Genomic DNA, 25685 nt, shown 5'->3' on the forward strand with positions numbered 1-25685 from the left:
GCCTATTTTCACAAAAGAACGGATTACCAGTGGAGTACCACAGGGATCAGTGCTGGGCTCTCTCCTCTTTGGGATATACTGCTCAGATGCCAAGACAAATGTAGATAGCCTTTGGCTGATCAAGTTTTCTGATGACTGCAAGCTGGGGGCACTCCCTGACTCCCCAGATGATGCTGATATCCTATAGAAAGGCTTGATGCAGACTGATGAGTGATGTCAGAGCATGGCCTCAAACTAAATGCAAAGAACTGCATAATAATATCCTTTGGGAAATGAAATACCCATGCAAATTACAGCCTTGACAACACCCCCCAAGAATGGACTCAGTGGTGAGAGATCTGGGTACTCAAATAATAATCTGAACTTTGATCACCATGTCTCCACTGTGGTGAGGAAATCCTTTTATATGACTCAGGTTATAAGTAAGGGCAAGGCATTCAGATCTAAGGATGTCATAGTATCACTGTACTAGGCCCTCACCAGACCAATAATTGAATACAATGTACGCTTTGGCATACTACTTACCAGGCAACTGCAACAGTTGGTGTATCCTCAGAGGTTTCTCACAAAAAAAAAAATATACTAGTTATAGCCAACATGTCATATGCAGACCAATTAAAACTGCATCACTGTATTCAGTTTCCTAATGATTACTGAGAGGTGATCTGTGCCTGACATATAAGGCAGTCTCTTATGGAAATGTTGCATATTCACAAAATTAACTGCTCCAAAGATATAAACCTAATCTCTGATATAACTAGATCAAGGTGACCAACTGTCCCAGTTTTTCCAGGACAGTCCAATTTTGGAAGCCACTATCCTGGAATCCCAAACATTGTCTTTGGGACACAGAAATGTCCCAGTTTAGACCGCTCAGTCTGAATGGTGACTTGGCTTCCCAGGGTGGCCAGTCCCCCTACTTTCCCATCCTAAGCAGCTCTGTGGACTTTGGGATGTTTCTGGGATGCCATTGGGAATGGGGTAAGGTCGGATCCCTTTGCCTTGGCAGTTGCCTTCCAGGCCCTGCCGCCATCAGTCAGTTTCTCCCACAAGGACTTCTGTCATGGGGGGGGTTTCTGCTTGACCCCACTCACCCAGGCAGGAGCTATTTAGGCCCTACAACCATCTGCCTGGTGCTCCTGTACTGACTTCTGTCAGGGCCAAACCCTACAGTCCTCCCCTTTGACCGGGCCAGGAGATCTTCCCCAGCCATGCCCTCCCCCATGTCAGGGGGGCTCCGCTGCCTGCATGTCTCCTGCTGGCTGCCAAATCAAGCCGGATAACTCATGCCCTCAGACCCTCTCAGGGGAGCTTCCCTCTGATCCTGTCCACTCCTCCAGAACTCCCCTCGGCTACTGAGGGGCAGATCTGCTCTCAGGAAGGCTTAAGAGCCCCCCTGCTTTCCCATCCAGAGTTGCTCTGGGGACTTTGAGATTTTTCAAGGATGCTGTTGGTTATGTGGTGAAGTTGGATGCCTTCACCCCAGCAGAAGCTCTCCAGACCCCTCTGCCATCCACCCTGGTGCTTCTTCAAGGACTTCCATCATGGGGAGCTCTGCCTGACCCCACTCACCCAGGCAGAAGCTCTCCAAGCCCTGATGCTGTCCACCTAGTGCTCCATTAAGGACTTCCATTGTGGGGAGCTCTGCCTGACCCCCCTCATGCAGGCAAGAGCTCACCCAGCCCTGCCACTATCTGCCTCTCTCCTCCTCCCAGACTTCTGTCCTAGAGGGGACATGGTCCATACCTCCTTACACAGGTGAGAGCTGTCCTGCACCAGTCACTTTCCACCTCTCTCTCCCTTCCAGTCTTCCATCGGGAATGACTCCCTCTGGGGTTCCACTTCTACCCAGGAGAGCAAGCTCTTTTCCAGGGTTACATATCTCCTAACTGCTGCCAAATCATGCAGTGTCATGCAGTCTCTTGGAGCCTCTCAGGGGATCTTCCCAGCCTCATGGAACTCTGCTGGGCCATGAAACCTCAGACAGTCCCTCATCCAGGCTTTTGTGACACCAGTTCTCCACTTTTACTTGCACCTAGGGCTCTCAAACCCACAGGAGAGATGACCCTGGATCCCCCAATCTCTGCACCATTTGCGGCAAACCTCAGTCTCTCACACCCACGGTGCCAGGTACCGACGAATGTGCAATGCTTCATGCCTCCTGGCATGTCACCTCTTGCCTCCTGGGTGGTGCTATTCACAGAGTGACATCCTCACAGTGTCAGGTGAAGGATGGGAGACCAACCTGCCTGCCCCGGTGTGAGATGACATGGCTGCCCTATCTCCACTACCATGGGGGCTGGGCAAATGGGATTGCAGACCTGGCTTCCCGGGGTGGCCCTCAAGTGTCCCAGTTTAAGTCCTGCAGTAAAATGGTCACCTTGGACTAGATAATGTTCGAGAGATAGATATGTGTCCCAGAGATTACCCCTCCTCTGGAGTAGGCTTCCTGTTCACTTGCAGCAGAGCCCTTTCCTGACCATCTTTTAAGCACAATCTGGACTAATTGAGAGGAATTGACAAGTTCACTCCAAGGGTGGCAACCATGTCCCTTATGGACAGAGGCCGTCTGTAAAAATTGTGAACCCCCCCCCCTTGCTGACCCTTGTTATCTTTCCATAAGGATAGAAAATTGGGTAAAATCTGAATGAAACTGGTGAGGCATGTAATGGCTCTCAAGCTGTTAGCCTCAAAATCTCCCATGAACCTATGAACTTCCCAACAACAGCCATGAAGCACAGAACTGTCATGCAACAGTTCTATGCCACTGCCATTGCCAGCTTCCCCTGTGTCCTTAGTGCAATGTACTACACCTCCACCCCAGTCAAAACCCCAGCAGCATCTGTAGCTGAGTGGTACATTAATAGAAAGGGGTGGCCATCACTCAGTTGTCATGTGGAGTGCTTTGTGGATAGCCTCATTATGAATATCATGGCAACGCACTCTGGTAATGTGCAAGATACAGTAATTTGGACAATGAACTCAATGCTGTGGCCTGTCTGGCATTGGCCATACTATCAGAGAAAGGCACATCATGACCCATTTCTGGTCACTGGATGTGCTACTGGTTGAGGCAGGCAGTGGACATGATGGAAGAAAAGAGAGATGACTCATGTCATTTACATTCACAGAAGTCACATGATGCAGTATAGGACTGAAATTTTGGACATCTGGATAACTACAACATTTATTATGATATGGACTTACCAAGTGACCATTGCTGTGGCTGGTGCAGGGACCCTATAAGCCAAAGATATGCTATGTCATTCACATATCAAGAAATATGAAAAAAATGTAAATACAACTAATAAAACTTATCTGATGTCCTTCTCTGACTCTACCACCTGTGGTTTGAGTTGAAATGCCAATGCCATGTAAAAACAGAAATGCGAACAAGACAGTAGTAAGCACATACAAGGCATCATGTAGCATTAACCCTGATTGATAGCACACAGAAAATAAGCTATACCCATACCAGATGGGTGATGATGATTTACAGACTGCATGTGTCCTATGCAAGTGAAGAAGGCCACATAAGTCATGAAGGAGACAGATGAATCTAGAAGTATTGAAATGTAGCAAACATAGAGAAATGTAGCAAACATACAAACTGCCTTACCAAGTACAACCTCCCTGGTTACTCCACGGTTGGTGAACATATCATCTGACTTAAAGTGGAACCTGTAGTATAAAATGTTATACAAACAACATAATAGTGTATTCCTCATTCATAACAGGTGACAGATGCACACAATAGCTAGGGGACAACATTAACAGAATATGGACACACTCAGATGACAAATGGTGTTGATGATATGATGATGTCCTTGTGTAGGGAACAAGACTACAGGTAAGCTAAACAGTGCTGCACCCTAGAAACAATATGAATAACCATGCCAGGTCTGTCTATGCCTGATGTTCCATGGCCCATGTCATGCAAAGCTGCATGTGTATGTTAAATATCACATGAACAGCATGTTAAGTATATTCCTCAGTCAGAACATGAGGCAGACAACAGCCATGGAACATACTAACAGCATATGGAGACATTAATGTGACAAAAAGTGTTGATGTACCTGTGCATGGAACAAGCAACAATACGAACACCCTTACCAGTCTTTTTGTGCCTGATGATTCATGGCACATGTCTCACAGAGATGTATCTGTATGTTAAAATGGCACACAAACAACATGTGAGTATACTCCTCAGTCATAACTGGAACTAGGGGCAATCAGCAGCTATGGATCACACTAACAGAATGTGGAGACCCTTATGTATCATGTGGTGTTCCTACTCCAATGTTGATGGGGGATCTACAATTGAAAGACACAGCATTACATGTTGTTGATAGTGTTATCTCTGCACTGCATAGGTAAGATAACATGCTATAGTATTTATCTGGTGCATCTACAGCAGCTATTCTGTGACAGTCACTGAGTAGTTCTGCTGTAACACAAATATAACATTATGATAAGAACTCTGAATGAATGTCCTTCAGTGACAATTGCTGTACATTGCAGTGTTTGTGAACATCAGACACACCTGTGTGTCCTGGAACACCTACCTCAATTCCTCCCCCAACAATTCTGGAAGGTGTTATGATGGGAGGATATGAACATTATTATCACATCTGGAGGACCAATGGTGGACCACCTCCAGTGGCATGTTGCAGAGTCTGTTGGCTGCACAGATAATCATGTTCATAGGTTCATAGGTAGGTACTAGGCTATCAGCCCAAGGGCCTATGTAAGCCTAGCCAACAAGGTTCTGTAGCTTACGCCACCCAAGAAAGATATTTTCCTGCTCCACTGTCAAGCAGAGACACAGAAGTGATCCCCGGGGTGTATTTCCTATTTCCCATCCACTCAAGATTTTTCTTGAAGAGTGCTAATGAAGAACTTTGCTTGACATAGATGTGTAGCCTGTTCCAGAGTATAGGAAGTCTCTGGGACAGGAATCTATCCCTCCAGCATGTCCTGTTTATTGTGGTGACAAGGTTTAGGTCCCTAGAGCATGTAGCTCGAAGGGATTTGGATTTCTTTAGGTGTAGCATGTCCAACAGCTCTGGGGTTGACATAGCTTTATATGTTGGGCAGAGATTACCTCAGAGTAGGCGATATGCTACGGAGTAAATCTGGAGATTTTTGAGGCGGTCAGAGTAGGGGATTTGTTTGAGGCCAGTAATCCTCTTTGTGAGGTACTTCTGTGGCCTTTCCAGCTGCTGCAGATGTCTTGTGAGGTACATACCAAAAGGGGCGTTGTACTCTATAATGGGTCTAATGAGTGCTGAGTAGAGGGGAACAATGACCTCTTTTTTCCTGGATAAGAACCCTTTTATGATGAGGTGTGCCATATAGAAGGACTTCTTGACTACTGTGGCGATGTGACTATCAAAGGAGAGACTACTGTCCACCTGGGTCCCAATGTCTCTTATTATGCATTTGGTGTTAAGTAGATTGCTGCCTATGTGGTAGTTAATGGGTACAGAGTTTTTACCAAAGGGGATGACACTGCACTTTTGGCATTGCGCTTGAGGCCATGGCTCTGACACCAGGCATCTGTCTCAGCGAGGCCCTTCTGTAGGATGTCCACATTATTTGGGGACTTGACTATGGCTCCTAGTTTGCAGTCATCTGTGAACTTCATTAGACAGAGGCCTTCTGTGTTACCCTATAACTTCAGAGAAGTAGATACCAAACAGGGATGTCCCAGGATGGAACCCTGTGGTACTCCACTTGTCACTGCTTTGAGGTCAGATTTGGAGTCTTCAACTTTTACAGTGTGGGTTTTGTCAGTGAGCCAGTTGGCAACCCATCTTGTGATGTAGGGATTTATACCTAGTTTAATGAGTTTAGCTATAATTCCAGAATGGGGATGGTGTTGAAAGCCTTGGCGAGGTCAAGATAGGCTGTGTGAACCACCTTACCCTCATCTACGGATTTGGTGACTGCCTCAAAGAAGTCGATCAGGTTCAGGAGGCATGATCTGCCTTTCACAAACCCAAACTGGGTGGGATCCAGAGTTTGGAGGTTACCATTGTCTTTGTTTATGAGTTCCATGATGATACGTTCCATGGCCTTGCAGACTATGCTCATCAGGCTAATAGGGCAATAGTTCCCGGGATCAGTGGTGGCTTCCCCTTTGTGGAGTGGGATAACTGTTGCTGTGTGCAATTCAGTGGGCACAAAGCCTGATGCGAGGCCCACTCCTGGCTGCTGAGTTTTCCCTGTTGGTAGCGTTTGCATGTGCAACCCACCAGCCAGTGCATACCCCCCTGCTTCAGTGTCCTGCTATCTACCTGAGGCCCAGAGATAATCCTGAATTCTGTGAAGTGTCTAATACCTACACCTGAGATTGGAAAGAGTCTTGTCTCCCCTATGTTGTACTGCCTTGAGAAGCAAAAATAGTTATTTGTAACATCCAACCCACCTGCCGGTGCATACCCCCAGCTTCGGTGTCCTGCTATCTACCTGAAGCCCAGAGATAATCCTGAATTCTGTAGTGTCTGATACCTACATCTAAGATTGGAAAGAGTCTTGTCTTCCCTATGTTGTACTGCCGTGAGAAGCAGGAATAGTTATTTGGAACGTGCAACCCACCTGCCAGTGCATACCCCCAGCTTCAGTGTCCTGCTATCTACCTGTGGCCCAGAGATAATCCTGAATTCTGTAAAGTGTCTGATACCTATACCTGAGATTGGAAAGAGTCTTGTCTTCCCTATGTTGTACTGCCTTGAGAAGCAGGAATAGTTATTTGGAAGTATGTACAAAAATAGTCCTACTGTCTTAAACTGCAATAAACTCCTGTCTTATTTTGTTTAAGTGAGCATTCCCTGCAGGATTATCAGCAGCCATAGTCTCTTATTATATTTCATCCTGCCTGCTAGAGTTACCCCCCATATTGTCTCTTATAGTCACATTCCCTATACCATCCTTAGCCTCTCTCCTAAAACTCTCCCCCTGCTTGTAAATTATATTTTATTCTTCTCACCTCTGCCATCCCTTAATCTCTTTAAACCCCTTTTGGTAGAATCTACTTACATTACCTGCAATGACCATTAGAGGGCAGTAGTTCTACCTATTTACCCATCACTTACCTTGCTCCTATATTTCAGCCTTTAAACTTTATTTTTGTCTCCTTCTTACCTCTGTTACTGCTGAGCCTATTTCTTTGCCTCTGAATCAACCCTTAGTCAGCTCTCATTTCACTCTGCTATTTTAGTCTCTGACCTCCTAGATACCTTACTTTAGACTTACCTCCCAAATCACTGATTATCTTCCCTCAAAACTTGTCTTCTTGTCTGAACCTGCTCTGTTCACTCTGTGGGCTCACTCTGCTCCCCTACCCTACCCCCAAATGTCACCCACCCCCAGTGGTCCTACACTTGTACTTCCTAAACCACACCCTCTCTGTCATCCAACTGATCAATTGCTCCAATCACTTACTCACTTAGCTACACCCTCCTCCTCTAACTCTCTCTAGTATCTCTACTTAAAGTGCTTTTCCATACCTTATAGCACTACTCCTCCCTCTCCTTAGTCTCTCCCACTCTCACTAGTTCTTTATTATTTTATCCCATTCTACCTCCATTGTATTTGTAAAGGTATTCATAACAATATGCAAACTACAATGAAAGTTATCCTAACCAACGTAATACTCTTAACCACATTTTTACCTGCCCTCACCTCTGCCTATCTGCTAACCTGTTTTGAAAAGTCTGATTACTTCCACCATAACTACTCTCCAAAACAAACAACCATTCATGATCTCTCCCACTCCCATATTCACATTAACATCATATTCACTCCCTGCTATCTGCTACCTCAATTCCATCGATGCACACAGATTAAGTACAATAACCTCTTAGTAAAAAAGGGAAACTTCAAACTAACTATTCATACAACCCAGTATTTAAGCTAAAGAACCCCACCTTACAGGATGCGGACATCCACCCTAATCCTGGCCCAACCAATGCCTCTACAGTAAATATTCACTGCACCACACCCTCAAACCTTCCAACCCAGACCAAACTCTCCAACTCTTTACTATTAGGACATCTCAATATCCGCAGTATCAACAACAAAATTGCCCATCTCCATGCCCTCCTTGATATGCACTCCTTTGATATCTTCTGCCTTACAGAAACTTGGTTAAAACCTGGAACTAAGGATAATGAAATTATCCCCCCAGGCTATAACATATTGAGACAAGACAGCTCAAAATGTAAGTGTGGGGGAGTAGCACTCCTATATAAAAATGGCCTACAGATCTCCTCTATAACTTATAACCCACCTCTGGACAGTAAGGCTGAAGTCCTCATCTCCAGACATCAAATCACCCCTAACAACTCCCTTTATGTCATCTGTATCTACCTACCCCCCCGGCAATAACAACATTATAATAGAAGATATTCTTAGTTAGGGTGTCCTCAACTTACCCACAAGAAACAATAATACTAGGTGACTTTAACACTGACTGGAAAACTGTCAATACTAATAATCCTTCCTCACATATTAATCTTTATGTCTTTATTCAAACTATCACCTCAACTACCATAATTAACAACTCAACCAAAAAAGAGAGCACCTTAGACTGGATACTTATTAATAAACATCCACATACTTACAATGTAGGAACTTTACCAGATGATCTAAGTGATCATACTCTAACTTACATTATAAGACAAAATAATTATATTTCTAACACCCCTACTTATAGGATCTCATGAACCAAGAAACACTTTAACCCTGTACTATTCCAAAACAAACTCAATGCCTGTGACCGGAAACCTCTAAAAATTCTCCCACTAGATGAGGCTGTTAAATATTTTAACTCTAAATTTCTAGCAATCCTCGAAGAGCACACACCTAAATGATCTATTAGAATAAAAAAAGAAACCAGACAGAAAATTCTACTTAGAAACAAATCATGGGCTAAGTGAAGAGCTAACAGAACTTCCCCCTTAACAACAAACTTTCAGACAGCTAAGAAATATAACAAAAAAAGCTATACTCACTGCCAAAAATAACTACTATTGTAAACTACAGCAAACACACTAAAAGAATCCACAGAAATTTTGGACTAGCTTAAATAGACTCCTTCACCCTGGTCACTCTAGCACACCATCCCCTCAAGTTGCTGATCATAACACCCCACAACAAATGGCCAACTTTAACACCTACTTCACAGAGACCATACCAACAACTTCAACACCTACTTCACAGAGACCATACAATCCCTAGCTAGTCAGCTTTCCACTGACAACACAAGGCTCCCAACCTCTTTACCTGGATCTTTACCAACATTCCAATTTCAACCTATCTCAACCACTCTCATCTACAAAATCTTACTAAAACTTAATCCTTGTACTCCTTCAGCCGACCAGTTACCTTCTGAATATTTGCAAAAAGCAGCCAAAGTCGTTACCTTTCTCATATCCATCCTAATTAACAGAACAATTATAGGTTCATAGGTTCATACTAGGCTATCTGCCCTAGGGCATTTATAAGCCTAGCCAGAGTGTTTGGCTTTCGCCACCCATTTTAAATTAATTTTGCTATGCCCTTTTTCGAGGTTAGTATACTGTGACTCTGTCTAACAATGACACAGAAGTGATACCCGGGGTAAACCTACGATCACCCATCCACTCATCAAGATTCCTCTTGAAGAGAGTCAATGTGGGACTCTGCCTAATCTGGACTGGGATTTTATTCCAGAGTGAAGGGAGCCTCTGGGTTATGATTCTGTCCCTCCAGCATGTTTTATTTATTTCAGTGCTGAAGTTCAAGTCTCTTGAGCGCGTAGCTCGATGGGATTTGGGTTTTCTGAGGTGCAGCATGTCCATTAATTCCGGGATGGACATGGCTTTATAAGTCAGGCACAGATCGCCTCTGAGCAGGTGGTATGCCACTGAGTAGAGCTGGAGTTTCTTTAACCGGGCAGCATATGGCATCTGTGTGAGCCCTTTGATCCTCTTGGTTAGGTACTTTTGGGGTCTTTCCAGTTGCTGCAGGTGTCTGGTAAGGTACATCCCAAAAGGTGCATTGTACTCAATTATGGGTCTGATGAGGGATGAGTAAAGAGGCATGATGACCTCCCCGATCTAGATGTGAATCCCTTCGTGATTAGAATGGCTATATAAAATGTTTTTCTAACCACTTTGTCCACGTGGTTGTCAAATGAGAGATTGCTATCAAGTTGGGTCCCCAGGTCCCTAATTACTTCTTCCGTACTTAATGGATTACCACCTATGTGGTAATTTGTGGGCACTTTGTTTTTGCCAAACGGGATGACTATACACTTTTTGGCATTTAGCTTGAGGCCATGGCTCTGGCACCAGTTGTCTGTTTCTATGAGGCCCTTTTGGACGATGCTTTTGTTGGCTGAGGAGTCGATTATGGCGCCCAGTTTGCAGTCATCTGCGAACTTGGTCAGCTGCAGTCCTTTCATGTTGGCCTGTGTAAATATATAAATATATACCAAACAAGAGAGGTCCCAGGACTGAACCTTGTGGGACGCCACTTGTAACTGGCTTGGAGTCTGACATGGCTCCAGCAATTCTAACCATGTGGTTTCTGTCCTTGAGCCAGTTTGCAACCCATCTAGTGACATAGGGGTTTATATTTAAGCTGGTGAGCTTATCTATAATGCCCGAGTGGAGTATTGTATCGAAGGCTTTTGTGAGGTCCAAGTAGGCTGTGTGGACCACCTTCCCCTCGTCAATGGCCTTGTTGACTGTTTCAAAGAAATCGACCAGGTTTAAGAGGCAGGATCTGCCCTTAACAAAGCCGAACTGGGTAGGATCCAGTGTCTGTAGGTCCCCAATATCTTTATTTATGAGGTCCATGATGATCCTTTCCATAGCTTTGCAGACCAGCTAGTCAGGCTTATGGGGTGATAGTTTCCAGGATCCATTGAGGCACCACCTTTGTGGAGAGGGACCACTGTTGCTGTACGCCACTCTTTGGGTACATATCCTGTAGTAAGGCTTAGATTGAACAGTAGTTTTATGTTTGGGTTTAGCTCTTCTTGGAGTTCATGTAGGACACAGCCCAGGACACCGTCTGGTCCCATTGATGCTGTATTTTTTGCTTTGGAGAGGGCAGCTCTTACCTGAGCATCTGAGATGTCAGGGGGGGCAGCACTCTGCTGGGATAGATATTTGCCCTTTTGGTGGGTAGGGGGTAGAGGTTTGTGCTGAACCTATCAGCTAGGATGTTGGCAATGGCTGTGGGTTCGGTGTATTTTTTGTCATTTTGGACTAATTCTGAGCATATCTAGGAATTCTCACCCAGGTTCCTAACATAACTAAAGAAAGCCTTATGATTATCCTTAGTGTCCTGTGCAATTTTTCTCTCTAAGCTGGCCTTAGATGATTTTATGAGTGCCCGTAGTTTTTTGCTAATACTGATCAGAGATGCCTTCCCTTTTTGGGATTTTGCTCTATCATATAGTAGCTTCCTCCTTCTATTGTATAGTTTGTTTATGGCTGGGGTCCACCAGACAGGACATCTGCCTTTGGAGGATTGGGTCTTGGCTTTATTTGGGATTGCATGATCCATGCATTCCTGAAGGTGTTCATAGAATGCATTTATAAAGGATTCTGTGGTCTGGGCCATATTTTCCACAGGCCTAGGGGCTTTGAAGGATTCCACCTCGGTTATGAGGAGTGCGAAATTTGCTTTAGAGAAGTTTTTCACTGTGTTTTTTCTGGGCAGGGGGTGGGGTCGGGATGTGAATATCCAGTGAGATTAGTTTATGGTCTGATCTTACCAGTGAGGGATACACTTCTGGTCTGGAGCATAGAGTCCCCATGTTGGTGATGATCAGGTCCAGTATGTTTTCCACTCTTGTGGGAGTGGTAACAAGTTGTTCCATAGCATTTGAGCTTAAAAATTCTAGGAACCTTTGGGCTAGGGTGTTTGAGCTAGAGTAATGCTCCCAGTCTATGTTTGGGTAGTTGAAGTCACCCAATATAATGGTGTTTGGAGAGAACTTCATATTTTCCAGTGTTCTCAGGAAGGCTGAGTGGGGTGCCTGGGTTTGGGAGGGTGGTCTGTAGCAGGCTATAAACTGGAAGGCAGTTTTACCCACTGTTAGTTGCACATGGATAGCCTGTGATACTTCGTGCTGTGCCACTAACCTGGAGGTGTGGGTATCTTTGACGAATATTGATACTCCCCCTCCTTTTGTGGTTCGGTCCAAGTTTGGGGCTGAAAAGCATGGTATGAGGTATAACCTGGTAGTGCTGGGGTGCTCTCAGGAGCCTTGAACCAGGTTTCTGTTACTGCACAGATATCAATGTTCTCCATGCTAAGGAGAGTTTCAAGTGCATGCATCTTGAGGTTTAGACTTCTGGCGTTGAGTAGCATTACTCTTAGTTTCTTATCCCTTGTGATACCTATGGAGGTGGGTTTGTCTTTTGTGCCTTGCCTAAAAAAGGCACTATGGGGGTGGCAAGAGCCTTTGCCAATATCCGAAAACCCAGGGGTGACAGGTGCAAGCCATCCCTAGCGAAGCATCCTGGCTTGTCGAGCATGTCATCCCAGGCTGACAGGCATTGGATCCCCTTTGAATGACACCAATACTTAAGCCAATTGTTGAAATTGATCATCTTGTCTTCATATTGTGGCATCATTCTTGGTGAGGGTAAGATGCTACTCAAGGTCAGGGTCATACCGGCTTGGGCTACATGCTCAGAGAGCTCCTCTATGTCTCTTTTCATGTAGTCCTGGGAGGTACGTCTCAGGTCATTCACACCAGCATGGACAATTACTGAGTCATATTTGTATTTGCCTTGGAGTGACCTGAGTGCTTCTGTTATGTGGCAGATCCTAGCCCCCTACAGGCAGCTCACCATGACCTTCTCCTTGTTCAGCCTGGTGAGCGGGACATCAATGTGCCTGACGATAGTCACCTATTACAAGTGTATCAGGTGTGTTGTTTAGCCTTAAGGGCTGTGAATGTTCGGCACACTGGCTTTGTGAGCTATGGGTTACACAGGTTTTGTTCTGGGGTAGCGGTTGCTTGGGTGTCTGCTTTGGAGGTCTCTGCTGCTTAGGCAGATTTTTATTTAGAGCCTCCGGGTGTGTTTTGGTGTGTTTATGTGTTTGGTTTGCTGTCGTGGTAGGTCTATGTGAGACTGGAATTGTAGTGAGTGTGGTTTACTTCTCCTCCTGACTGGTTACGCCAGTACTGAGTTGAGAGAGCTTAGCCTCCAGTTTGGCTATATGGTTGCATCTCTCACATGTGTTGGAATTTGTTGGGAGGAGGAGAGGGTTGTCTGTGTACATGAGGCAGTTGTAACATTGCCTCAAGTTTCCCAGATTCACCAGCTGGACTGGAGAGGAGATTGACAACTGACCTTTGGACATGCTAGAATAGTATTGGGAATTCCTTTATAATTAAAAAAAAGGGCCAGTGGGGAATAAGGTACTCAAGGGGAGTTTGTGAGGGTGTAGTGCTTTTAATTTTTTAGTGCTGACTTATATAATTGCTTTAGTGAGCAAGTGCCAGGCTTTAGAGTAGGAATAGGGTGCTTATTATGAGAACTAGATCAGTTCTAAGGGAAAAAGGGAAGAGCAGACTTTGTGGAGCCGAGAATGGTTTACACCCAATTAAGAGGCGCTGCCTGAAGCTGCGCTATACGCAAAATTGCGCAAAACAACGCTAAGGCAGGTTTTATACAGGGGGACTTGAAAGAGCTAGAAATTGGCCCAAAATGGCCAATAGACTACCAGATTCTTGTGCTGGGAACACTCCTCCAGGGATAGATAGGCTGCTCTAAGCTCCCCACTGCTACTGGTGAACAAAGAAGCCTCCCTTCATCCAAGAAAGCAAATGGGCAACACAGGAACTTTCCAAAAGTCCAGAATACAGCAAAGCCTGTATTTGGACTACTCTAGGTCAGGAAAGACAGGAAACAAGGATCATTTTTTTTTTTTTTCTTTTTGCAACAAACAGCAGGAAAATGCAATAAATATGTAACACAGGCTAGCGCACTTGAGTGTGTAGCCTCAACAGGTAAATGCAACAAACAGGACAAACTTTAAAAGTGCAGGTGGAAAAACAACTCTAAACAGTTTAAAACAGTTCAAGAAGCAGAAATACTTGCAGTTTAGCTAGATTGGACAGTCGCCCAGGTAGTAGCAGGAAAAAAACACTTTTATCAGGTTAGCAGTCGCTCTTTTAGCCTCTCTGCTGCTAGCACCACTCTGCAGGACCACGAGGAGCTTGGCTGAGTATTAACAAGCGCAAAAACCGTGCCAAAGCGGGTTTTATACAGAGGGAAATTGGCCCAAAATGGCCAATAAACTACCAGATTCTTGTGCTGGGAACATTCCTCCAGGGATAGATAGGCTGCTCTAAGCTTCTCACTGCCACTGGTGAACAAAGAAGCCTCCCTCTATCCAAGAAAGGAAATGGGCAACACAGGAACTTTCCAAAAGTCCAGAATACAGCAAAACCTGTATTTGGGCTACTCTAGGTCAGGAAAGACGGGAAACAAGGATATTTTTTTTGTTTTGTAATGAGGGAATCATCCCAGACATCTGGAAAATCTCCAACATCATCCCTCTACATAAAGGTGGTAAATCTAACGATTACTCTAACTACAAGCTAATAGCTCTACTATCACCTTTAGCAAAAGTCATGGAAAAATGCATTCACCACCAGCTATTAGACCATTTAACTAAACACAACATACTGGCTAACTGCCAGCAAGGCTTTAGGCTATTTCATAGTACTACCTCCACTCTCCTATCTTTCACCGACTCCATTAATAAGAACCATAATAACAACATCCTTTCTTCTGCTCTCTTCATCGACTTTTCAAAGGCTTTTGATATGGTAAACCACCCCCCTGCTTATAAATACTCTTGAATCTCTTTCTCTGGATACCCTAGCTATACGATGGTTTAAGTCCTACCTCAACAATAGGCAACAGGCAGTTCTCTGGGAAAATAAACTATCATCCCATCTGCCAGTCACCCTTGGAGTTCCTCAGGGCTCCATTTTAGGATCTCTTCTTTTTTCATTATTCATCAATGACCTTCATATAGCGATCCCTGAAGCCACCTGTATACAATATGCCAATGATGCCACGCTTATATTTTCTGCCAACTCCATTTCTGAACTACATTCACTAACTCAAGAAGTATTCAACTCAGTAGAAGTTTGGTTCTTGAAAAGCTGCCTCCTTTTGAACGCCAAAAAAACTAAGCTCCTACTCTTTACACCTACCAGTAGGTCCTCTCCTATAGACTTCTCTGTCAGATAAAACAATGGCACCCTTATCTTCCTCGACTTTACCATCAAACTATTAGGAGTCACAATCGACAACAACCTTAACTTCGATAGCCATATAAATAACACCATACAAACAGTAAACAGAAAAATGGGCTCCTTATATAGAATCAAACCCTTCTTAACTCCAACAGCTGGAACCACTATTGCCCACTCTCATTTAATATCAACTCTTCTTTATGCCTCACCTATTTATAGTAATGTAAAAAAAAATATTTTCTCAAACTAGCAAGCTCCTACAGCAATATTGCCAGATTTGCCACTGGTAATGTATTTCGAACTCACCACTGTCTGAATCTAAAGCAGCTAGATTGGCTTAAACTTCATAACATTCTGATTTTTTCCCAACTTACCATTGCCCATAAGATCTTTTACCACCAAATAATACTCCTATACTCGCTAACTTCATTACCCCTTATAATAATCTTAATTCCCTACGCCCTTCTAGCAAACTGCTTGCTAGCATAAGCAAGTCCAATAACTTGGCAGTTGATTCCATTTTCTCCAATACTGCTGGAAAAAACTGGAACCTTCTGCCAATAGATCTAACTCTACTACCTTCACTGTCGCTCTTTAAGCAAAAGCTCAAAAGACACCTAAAAACTCACTGGTTATGTCCCTGTAGTAACCCTGACTAATCTTCAACCTTTCACTACTTCTGTCTTCACACTGCGTACCCCTAGTATGCAGTAACTGTTACTAGCAAGATTAATATAACTTCCAGTATTTATTTAATCTATCAATGAACTGTAAAGTACCTCATATATCATGTTGTAACATGACTTATATAATCCTATATACTCATCCTTCTTGGTATTGTACTTCTAGACTCCTTTTTTTGTATTCTGATTTCCTTTCTACTTTATTTGTTATATATCTGTATATGATATTTTGTGCTATGTTTGGAGCTTTTCTCCTTGGGCCTCTACTGAAAATGGAAATATATCCAGTTAGACTAGCCCGGTCAACAAATGTAAAATAAAAAAAAAAAATAAATAAATATTGAGCATGGTGCTGAAGGTGGTCCACACAGCCTATCTAGACCTTGCCAAGGCTTTTGACACCATCCCCCACTCTGAAATCATAGATAAACTTATTAAGCTGGGCATTAATCCCTACGTCACCCAATGGGTTGCCAACTGGCTTACTGATAGAACCCACACTGTAAAAGTAACCGACTCCAAATCCAGCTCCAGACAAGTGACAAGTGGAGTACCTCAGGGTTCAGTCCTGGGACCACTCTTGTTTGGCATCGACTTCTCTCATCTACAGGCCAACACTAAGGGACTCTGGCTAACAAAGTTCACAGATGACTGCAAACTGGGAGCCATTATTGAATTCCCAAATGATATGGATACTCTACAAAAGGGCCTTACAGAAACAGATGCCTGGTGCCAGAGGCATGGGCTCAAGCTCAGTGCCAAGAAATGTATAGTTATCCACTTTAGGAAAAAACATGTACCATGACTTACCATATAGGTGGCACTACACTAAACACTGAAAGTGTGATAAGAGACTTAGGGACACAGTTGGACAGTGGTCTAACCTTCAATAATCACATCGCCACAACAGTCAGGAAATCCTTCTATGTGGCACATCTCATAACTAAGGGCTTTTCATCCAGAAAAAAGGAGGTCATTGTCCCACTGTACTCACCCCTCATTAGACCCATTATAGAATACAACACCCCATTTGGTATGTACCTCTCAAGACATCTACAACAACTAGAAAGGCTGCAGAAATACCTCACTAAAAGAATCACAGGTCTAAAGCAGATGCCCTATGCTGACCACCTTAAAAAACTCCAGCTATACTCTGTCGCATATCGTCTACTCAGAGGTGATCTCTGCTTAACATACAAGGCCATGTCAAACCCAGAGCTGTTGGACATGCTACAATTAAAGAAATCCCAATCCCTCAGAGCCACACACTCCAGGGATCTAAACCTTGTCATCACAATAAAAAAAACATGTTGGAGGGATAGGTTCCTGACCCAGAGACTCCCCAGACTCTGGAATAGATTGCCCATACATGTCAAGCAGAGTGCCTCTTTGGCCATCTTCAAAAGGAACCTTGATGATTGGATGAGAGAAAGGAAATTCACCCTGGGGATCATGTCAGTCACCCTGCTAGACAGGGGTCCAGGGAAGTAAATAGTGTGGGAAGAAATAGCCAGGGAATTGTTATGGCTAGGCTTGTATAGGCCCTAGGGCTAACCTATGAACCTATGAGCCAGTTTGTTCTGAAGCCCATGTAAAACGCAGCCTGGGATGTTGTCCCGTTCCATGGATGCTGTGTTTTTGGCTTTAAAAAAACGCAGCTTTTACCTGCGTAGTTGTGATTACAGGGACTCTGCATTCTTGCTGTATAGATATGGGCCCTTTAGGGGGTGAGAGGGGGGTAAAGTTAACACTGAACCTATCTGCCAGGATTTTGGCAATATCAGTTGGTTCTGTAATTTTCTTGCCTTTGTGCTATAACTCAGAGCAGATCTGGGTGTTGCCATTGAGATTCTTGACATAGCTATAGAATGCTTTGTGGTTGTCCTTGGAATTAGTGGTGATTTTGTTTTCATGGCTAGCTTTGCAGGATCTTATAAGGGATCTCAGCTTCTTACTGAGGCTGACCAGGGAACTCCACTACTCATGGGATTTCACTCTGTTTTGCAACAGTTTCTTCCTTTGTACAGTTTGTTTATGGCAGGGGACCACCAGATTGGCTTCCTTTTTTATTTTGGAGGCTAGCATCTTGGTTCTGTTTGGGATAGCACGATCCATGCACTTGTGTAAGTGCTTATAGAATGCATCTGTGTAGGATTCAGCAGTTGTAACTGTATTGTCCATCTGCATGGGTGTCATGAAGTTCACCACTTCTGTCTTAAGAAGCATGAAGTTGGCTTTGGAGACATTTTTTACTGTGGTTTCCTTAATGGGGGGTGGGGTGGGATGTGGATATCAAGGGTGATAAGCTTATGGTCAGATTGGATCAACGAGGAGCTGGCTTCAGGTGTGGAACACTGGTCACTCTTGTTGGTAATGACTAGGTCTATGATATTGTTGCCCCTGGTGAGGGTGTGGATAAGTTGATCCACGGCATTGGAGTTTATGAATTCCAGAAAGTGTTGAGGTAAGGAGTTGGTACACGAGTAGTTTTCCCAGTTAATGGTGGGGTAGTTGAAGTCGCCCATTATTAGGGTGTTTGATTAAACCCTAATAGTTTCCAGTACATCAAGAAAAGAGGAGTGGGAATCCTGAGGCATGGTAGGGGATCTGCAGCAAGCTACAATTTGGATTGCAGTTTTGCCCAGACTTAGTTGCACTTGGATAACCTCAGATGCATTATGCTGAGCAACTAGTCTGGAGGTGTGGATATCCTTAATGAATATGGACACACCTCCGCCTTTGTTGTTTCAGTCCAGGTTACATGGCTGAAAAAAAGTGTGGTATGAGTTATAGCCTGGTAGTGCAGGGATGCTCTCTGGATCCTTGAACCAGGTCTCAGTCACTGCACAGATATCAATGTTCTCCATTTTAAGGAGTGCATCGAGTGAGTGCATTTTGAGATTTAGACTTCTAGCATTGAGTAGCATTACCCTCAGTTTTTGCTATGTTATGTTAGAGCAATGTCACTGGCAGTCTTCTCTAGATCTGATGTGTCCACCAATGGCCTTGATCATGTTTGTCAGATCTGTCCACACTTGGTGTTCTTCACACAGCTTTGCCTATCCATCCTAGCAGGTTCCGGCCATGCTGGTACAGAACATTTATAATTATTTCATTGTCACAAGGTGAAAAAATTGTCCCTTATATTTCAGCTGGACATTTGATAGACAGGGTGATATGCATATCTTAGATTTTATATAGGGTTTCACATATTGACATGTCACTGTTCAAAGTATATGTTAAATGAATGCCTCACCTCTCATTTGCAGTGCATAGCTATGCAAAACAGTTTATGTCATATATATTGCCATCATGTACAGATAAGCAGTCTGATCCACATAACCTAACATCATCATACACATGCACAGCTATATATTCATTCCACATGTTAAGATATGGCATATGTGCAAAAGTGCGATTTGAACCCATCTTACTGGAAAACAATGTGTCACAAGTTTAGTACTACAAGAGTGTTGCCACAGTAACATGCGCATCCAACCACAACTACCTATTCTAGCATTCTAGATGTTACCACAGTCAGTGACAGACAGCATCACACATGTGGCCTTCATAAAATGGTAAACAACACAACTACTGAAAATTTTACAGAAACAATGAAGTAACCCATCATGAAAATGAGCAGTTGTGTAGTCGCATGCACATATAACAAGAAACAACATAAATGCCGAGTCATCCTGATGTGGCCTGTATCCCATTGAATGCAATCACAGCTACCATTATATGATTAATCATCAGAGGGTATCTGTAGAGCAATCCTTGAACATACCACTTACAGACAACCTTGTCAGTCATCATGCTATGCAAACATATTTCAGACATTATAATTAAACCACATTAACTATAGATATTCGTGGTTTCCACCAATATCTGTAGTTTACTGGGGCTGGTTTGCTTGCAGCCATAAACTGCATATGCAGAAAACTTCCTTAATAGTGATGGCCGTGTGCTCATATGCATGCAAATTGGAGCAGTCTAGCCTCATCCTTTATCTAACAGACATATTGTAATGTAGAGAATTACACATAACATGTGCAGGAAAATATGTTTTAGTGGTTGTCCACAGGATACTGTGACCATAGGAAGTGATAATAGCATTGTATACCACAACAGCAATATAAGCAGGGGGACAGCTTACTTTTGGAAGATAGCTTTTAGGCAGCTCTGTCTCAGTGAGGTCAGTTAAGTGCCATCCATAATTAATGAGTTCCATTAACATTCAATGTTTTGGAATCCCATTAGCGAACATCCACATATGTTGTCGAATCTTGGAGCATTAACCAATACTCAGCGTATGTGTACAGGACTTTTTGCAATTACCCAATAGGTATCAATAAATGGGTATATCTGTAACACATGCCTGATGCCCTCCGATAGACTGCCACTATCCTATATGCACCAATTTTAAAATATAATAATAATAAATATCCGTATCTTACTGTTGCTAGCGGCAAACTGAGTAGGACTTCAGTTAGCCCTATTTTAAAGGCATTCTAAGACTTCTACAAGCTCTCAGAGTATGTCAATCGAGAGGAGGCGTTAGTGAGTTTAGGCACTGAAAAGGACAGAACAAGAGATGATACAGATGCTAACCATCTATGCCGAACATGAGTAAAGGATGCAAGGAAAGCAAGTTTTGATGATTGGCATCTGGAACTTGATATTGAAGGAGCACCACAGATGAAATGGGAGCTACCAAACTGTTATGCAGGTCTGCCACCACTATGATGATCTGCAGCAGAGGGGATGTAGAGGATCTTCACTGGAGGCTCCAAGATGGCCAACACAAGCCACCTGATACCTACAGTAAGTTACATACACCACAACTTAACACCTACAGTATCATATATGTATGTAGTAAGTACATGTCTTTATGTGATGTATTATATTTCAAGTATGTTCTACAAATGTCTGTAATGCTAATGATTTACATCAAAGAATAATGCATTTTACTCATTAGAGTTTATATTTGTGTGTCATTGCATTGTGCAGTTATCCACATATATACAAGGCCAGTGTAAACATCTTGAGGGAATGTCTATTATAACTGTATACTACTACAGACTTCACATGTTCTACTAATAACATTATTCAATAATATAGACTTTTAAAACAGTCAAAGCAATGTGACATTCAGTAGCTTGACTGGTTAAGAAATAGGGAAATATAAATATTTGTTTATGTGTGGGTTTAAATCCAAGTGTAGCCTATTTTCAATAAAATCATGGCAGTAATTCATTTACTATTGCACATCATACATATAAGATTTATTGTGCTTTTGTAAAGGGTGGCCACAGTGGTGCAGCGGTTAGTGTTGCCATCTCACAGCAAGAGGTTCTCCAGTTCAATTCTTGGCTGGGGTGCCTTCTGTGCAGAGTCTGCATGTCCTCTCTGTGGTCGTGTGGGTTTCGTCTGGGTGCTCTGGTTTCCTCCCACATCCCAAAGACATGCAGTAGGTGGATTGGACACTGTAAAGGTAGGGTGTGTGAGTGTGTGTGTGTGTGTGTGTGTGTGTGTGTGTGTGTGTGTGTGTGTGTGTGTGTGTGTGTGTGTGTGTGTGTGTGTGTGTGTGTGTGTGTGTGTGTGTGTGTGTGTGTGTGTGTGTGTGTGTGTGTGTGTGTGTGTGTGTGTGTGTGTGTGTGTGTGTGTAAGGTTGGGTACCAGCAACTTGACACTGTAAAACTCCACTACCAGTCATGAGCAGACAGATGATCCGCGTGGCGACCCCTAACCAGAAAAAGCCAAAAGAATAAGTGCTTTTGTATATGTGTTTAACAGTCATATTTATTTTGACTGTAAAGTATTATATAAGTTGCTTTTACTGTTATTGCTATTTGTACAGTATAGACTTGCTGTCTTGTAAGCATGGTAGTTGTTTTGGTGAATTATATGGTGTGTATGGCATGCCTGTTTATTAATCAGTTATACTGGAGCAAGTCTTTTAGAATTAGGACCTGTATCACTTTTGCATCAGTTAATATGATGCTAGAGTGGCTTCGCATACTTTTATTTCAAATTAATGATATGTTCACATGTGTGCTTTGCATGTGTACAGAAAAAATGCAAGTAACAACAGAAGCATGTCTGATAAATTGAGTTATGGGTGGGCAGCAGTTAGTGTTGTTGTCTCACAGTGAGAGGTTCTCTGGTTCAATTCTCAGCTGAGTTGTCTTCTGTGCAGAGTCTGCATGTCCTCCCTGCACTCATGTCGGTCACCTCTGGGTGCTCCAGTTCACTTCCACATTACAAACACTTGCATCTGGAGTGTTTTTCCCCAGGCCTCCACTAAAAGTGGGCTCTGCCCAGTTGGACTTTCCTGGTAAACAAATGTTTAATAAATACTATATGATATGCCTCAGTATAATGATGTTTCACTACCTTTGTGTTGTTGGCAGACCAGTGTTGTCACTGACTACTTAAGTTCAACTGATCTTGAAATGATGTATAACTGCACTCTGATGGTTTGTTCAATGCAACCTAACATAAATTTCATGTTATTAGTGTGCCACAAGCCATTCCTAGATTTACTGTATTTCTGAGGTGTTGCATACTATAATCATGGTCATCAATACATTTTTATATGTGCAAGTATATACATAAGCATAATATAAATGTAGGCAGTTATAGCGATACGTTTTAGAGAAAGCTGTGTATGTGTGTCATATACACACTTTCTAGTTATAACATGCTGTACCTGAACTCCGTTATGATTATATGAATGTGTGCTGTCACTCATTAAGCATGTTACATTACTCATCTCACTTCCATATCACTTTGAACTGTACAAAAGAATACAGACTGTAATCCCAAAGAGTTGCTGTCAAAGTAAGTGACTGACATTCATGTAAGATTTGTCTAACAATAGGCTTACGCTAGGAGCTACTTTCCAAAAGACCAGTATTAGTAGTCACTGACATGTGCGTGTGTATTTATTTATATTTTATATATATATATATATATATATATATATATATATATATATATATATGTGTGTGTGTGTGTGTGTGTGTGTGTGTGTGTGTGTGTGTGTGTGTGTGTGTATATATATATATATATATATATATATATATATATATATAGATATATATACATTTGTCTGCTGTGCATGTCTGTTTTTGATGCATACAGAAGGCTGATACATCAAAAAATGTGCTAGTAACAACAGAAGTTTTAGTGGGTATCTTCATATGCATATTGCATGCCATGTGACATACAGGAGTACCTTAATGGAAATAGTAATAACAGAAGTATTAGTGGGTATCTTCATATGCATATTTCATGCCATGTGATGTACAGGAGTACCTCAATGAAAACTGTAACAATAGAAGTATTAGCAGGTATCTTCATATGCATATTGCATGCCATGTGACATACAGGAGTACCTTAATGGAAACAGTAACAACAGAAGTTTTAGCGGGTATCTTCATATGCATATCGCATGCCATGTAATGTACAGGAGTACCTTAATGGAAACGTGATGGGTATGCTTACTCAGAAACTGCCTTCTATTTATATCATGAATGTATGAATATTATGACACTTCGAATACTGCATACTCATGACATCGTACTCATTACTACACCTTTGTACAGTATGTGTTGTTATAATATGCATCAATAAACCAGATCAGGTGACCATTATCATGGCATTACAGTTGTACTGTACTGTGATGTAACTTGGGGAATATTACAAACAGTCCTGTTTCATTCATTTTGATTTTGTTGCAAGCATATCATATGATCTCATTACAGTTAGGCTGGTGTACATCTGACATTACAACAATAATTAGTTGTTGCAGATTTCTGCCTGTAAGGCTGATGGTGTCATGTGACACAAGTCAATACATACTGCAAAGCAGTAGAGAGATATGGCAGTGCAGGAAGACCTGCCATGTTTATTACGTCCAAATATATATCACTGTAGAGATATGGCAGTGTAGGAAGCCCTGCCATGTGTATTACGTCCAAATACATATCACTGTAGAGATATAGCAGTGTAGGAATACCTGCCACATGTATTACATCCAAATACATATCACTGTACAGATATGGCAGTGTAGGAAGCCCTGCCATGTGTATTACGTCCAAATACATATCACTGCAGAAATATGGCAGTGTAGGAAGCCCTGCTATGTGTATTATGTCCAAATACATATCACTGTAGAGATATGCAGTGTAGGAAGCCCTGCCACATGTATTACATCCAAATACATATCACTGTAGAGATATGGCAGTGTAGGAAGCCCTGCCATGTGTATTACATCCAAATACATATCACTGTAGAGATATGGCAGTGTAGGAAGACCTGACACATGTATTACATCCAAATACATATCACTGTAGAGATATGGCAGTGTAGGAAGCCCTGCCATGTGTATTACGTCCAAATACATATCACTGTAGAGATATGGCAGTGTAAGAAGACCTGCCATGTGTATTACATTCAAATACATATCACTGTAGAGATATGGCAGTATAGGAAGACCTGCCACATGTATTACTTCCAAATACATATCACTGTAGAGATATGGCAGTGTAGGAAGACCTGTCACGTGTATTACGTCCAAATACATATCACTGTAGAGATATGGCAGTGTAGGAAGCCCTGCCATGTGTATTACGTCCAAGTACATATCACTGTAGAGATATGGCAGTGTAGGAAGCCCTGCCATGTGTATTATGTCCAAATACATATCACTGTAGAGATATGGCAGCGTAGGAAGACCTGCCATGTGTATTACGTCCAAATACATATCACTGTAGAGATATGGCAGTATAGGAAGACCTGCCACATGTATTACTTCCAAATACATATCACTGTAGAGATATGGCAGTGTAGGAAGACCTGCCACATGTATTACGTCCAAATACATATCACTGTAGAGATATGGCAGTGTAGGAAGCCCTGCCATGTGTATTACGTCCAAATACATATCACTGTAGAGGTATGGCAGTGTAGGAAGCCCTGCCATGTGTATTACGTCCAAATACATATCACTGTAGAGATATGGCAGTGTAGGAAGACCTGCCATGTGTATTACGTCCAAATACATATCAGTGTTCTGAGAGTGACCTTCTTTCCAGACCCTTCATAATGCTTCAGTAACATTTTCTCTGCATTCTGTAATCTCTGGTTTATTATACTATACATATGTATATGACTAATGGAATTTTTTTAACAGACCTATCATAGCAACACAACAAATTGTCATATGATATACAGTATGTCTGCTTATACACATGTGTAATGAAAATGCATTACAACTGGCATATGCATTTATATGTATGTTTTATCAATGATTGTCATATATTTTAGACATATTTGGCATATGACTGTGATGTACGTTACACACTATTTTATACTTTATTATGGACTGGATGCATTCCTTACGTAAAATAAGGTTTTACAGTTGGATAAGGTCAGACTGTAGTGTAACATTATATAATATAACAGTTAAAACATGTAAATTGTGTACTTTATGTAAGAATTTATGTCAGAATTTTCAGTTATGCTTTTTTCTAAATAAACACCTATTATATAGGTATAATGTTTTGTTCCTGTGTTGAAATGTGACAGTGTGGGACTCATGCCGACTCACTAAGTGAACGATAATGTGCCAGACAACTGCCAACCAAGTCAGATTCTTAGAACCAGGATGGTGGAAATGATGACAACAGACCAGGACCTGCAAATGCTACTGT

The sequence above is a fragment of the Protopterus annectens genome, chromosome 1.part1 (assembly GCF_019279795.1).
Source record: "Protopterus annectens isolate FY-2018-M chromosome 1.part1, PAN1.0, whole genome shotgun sequence".
In the NCBI taxonomy this organism is placed as follows: domain Eukaryota; kingdom Metazoa; phylum Chordata; order Ceratodontiformes; family Protopteridae; genus Protopterus; species Protopterus annectens.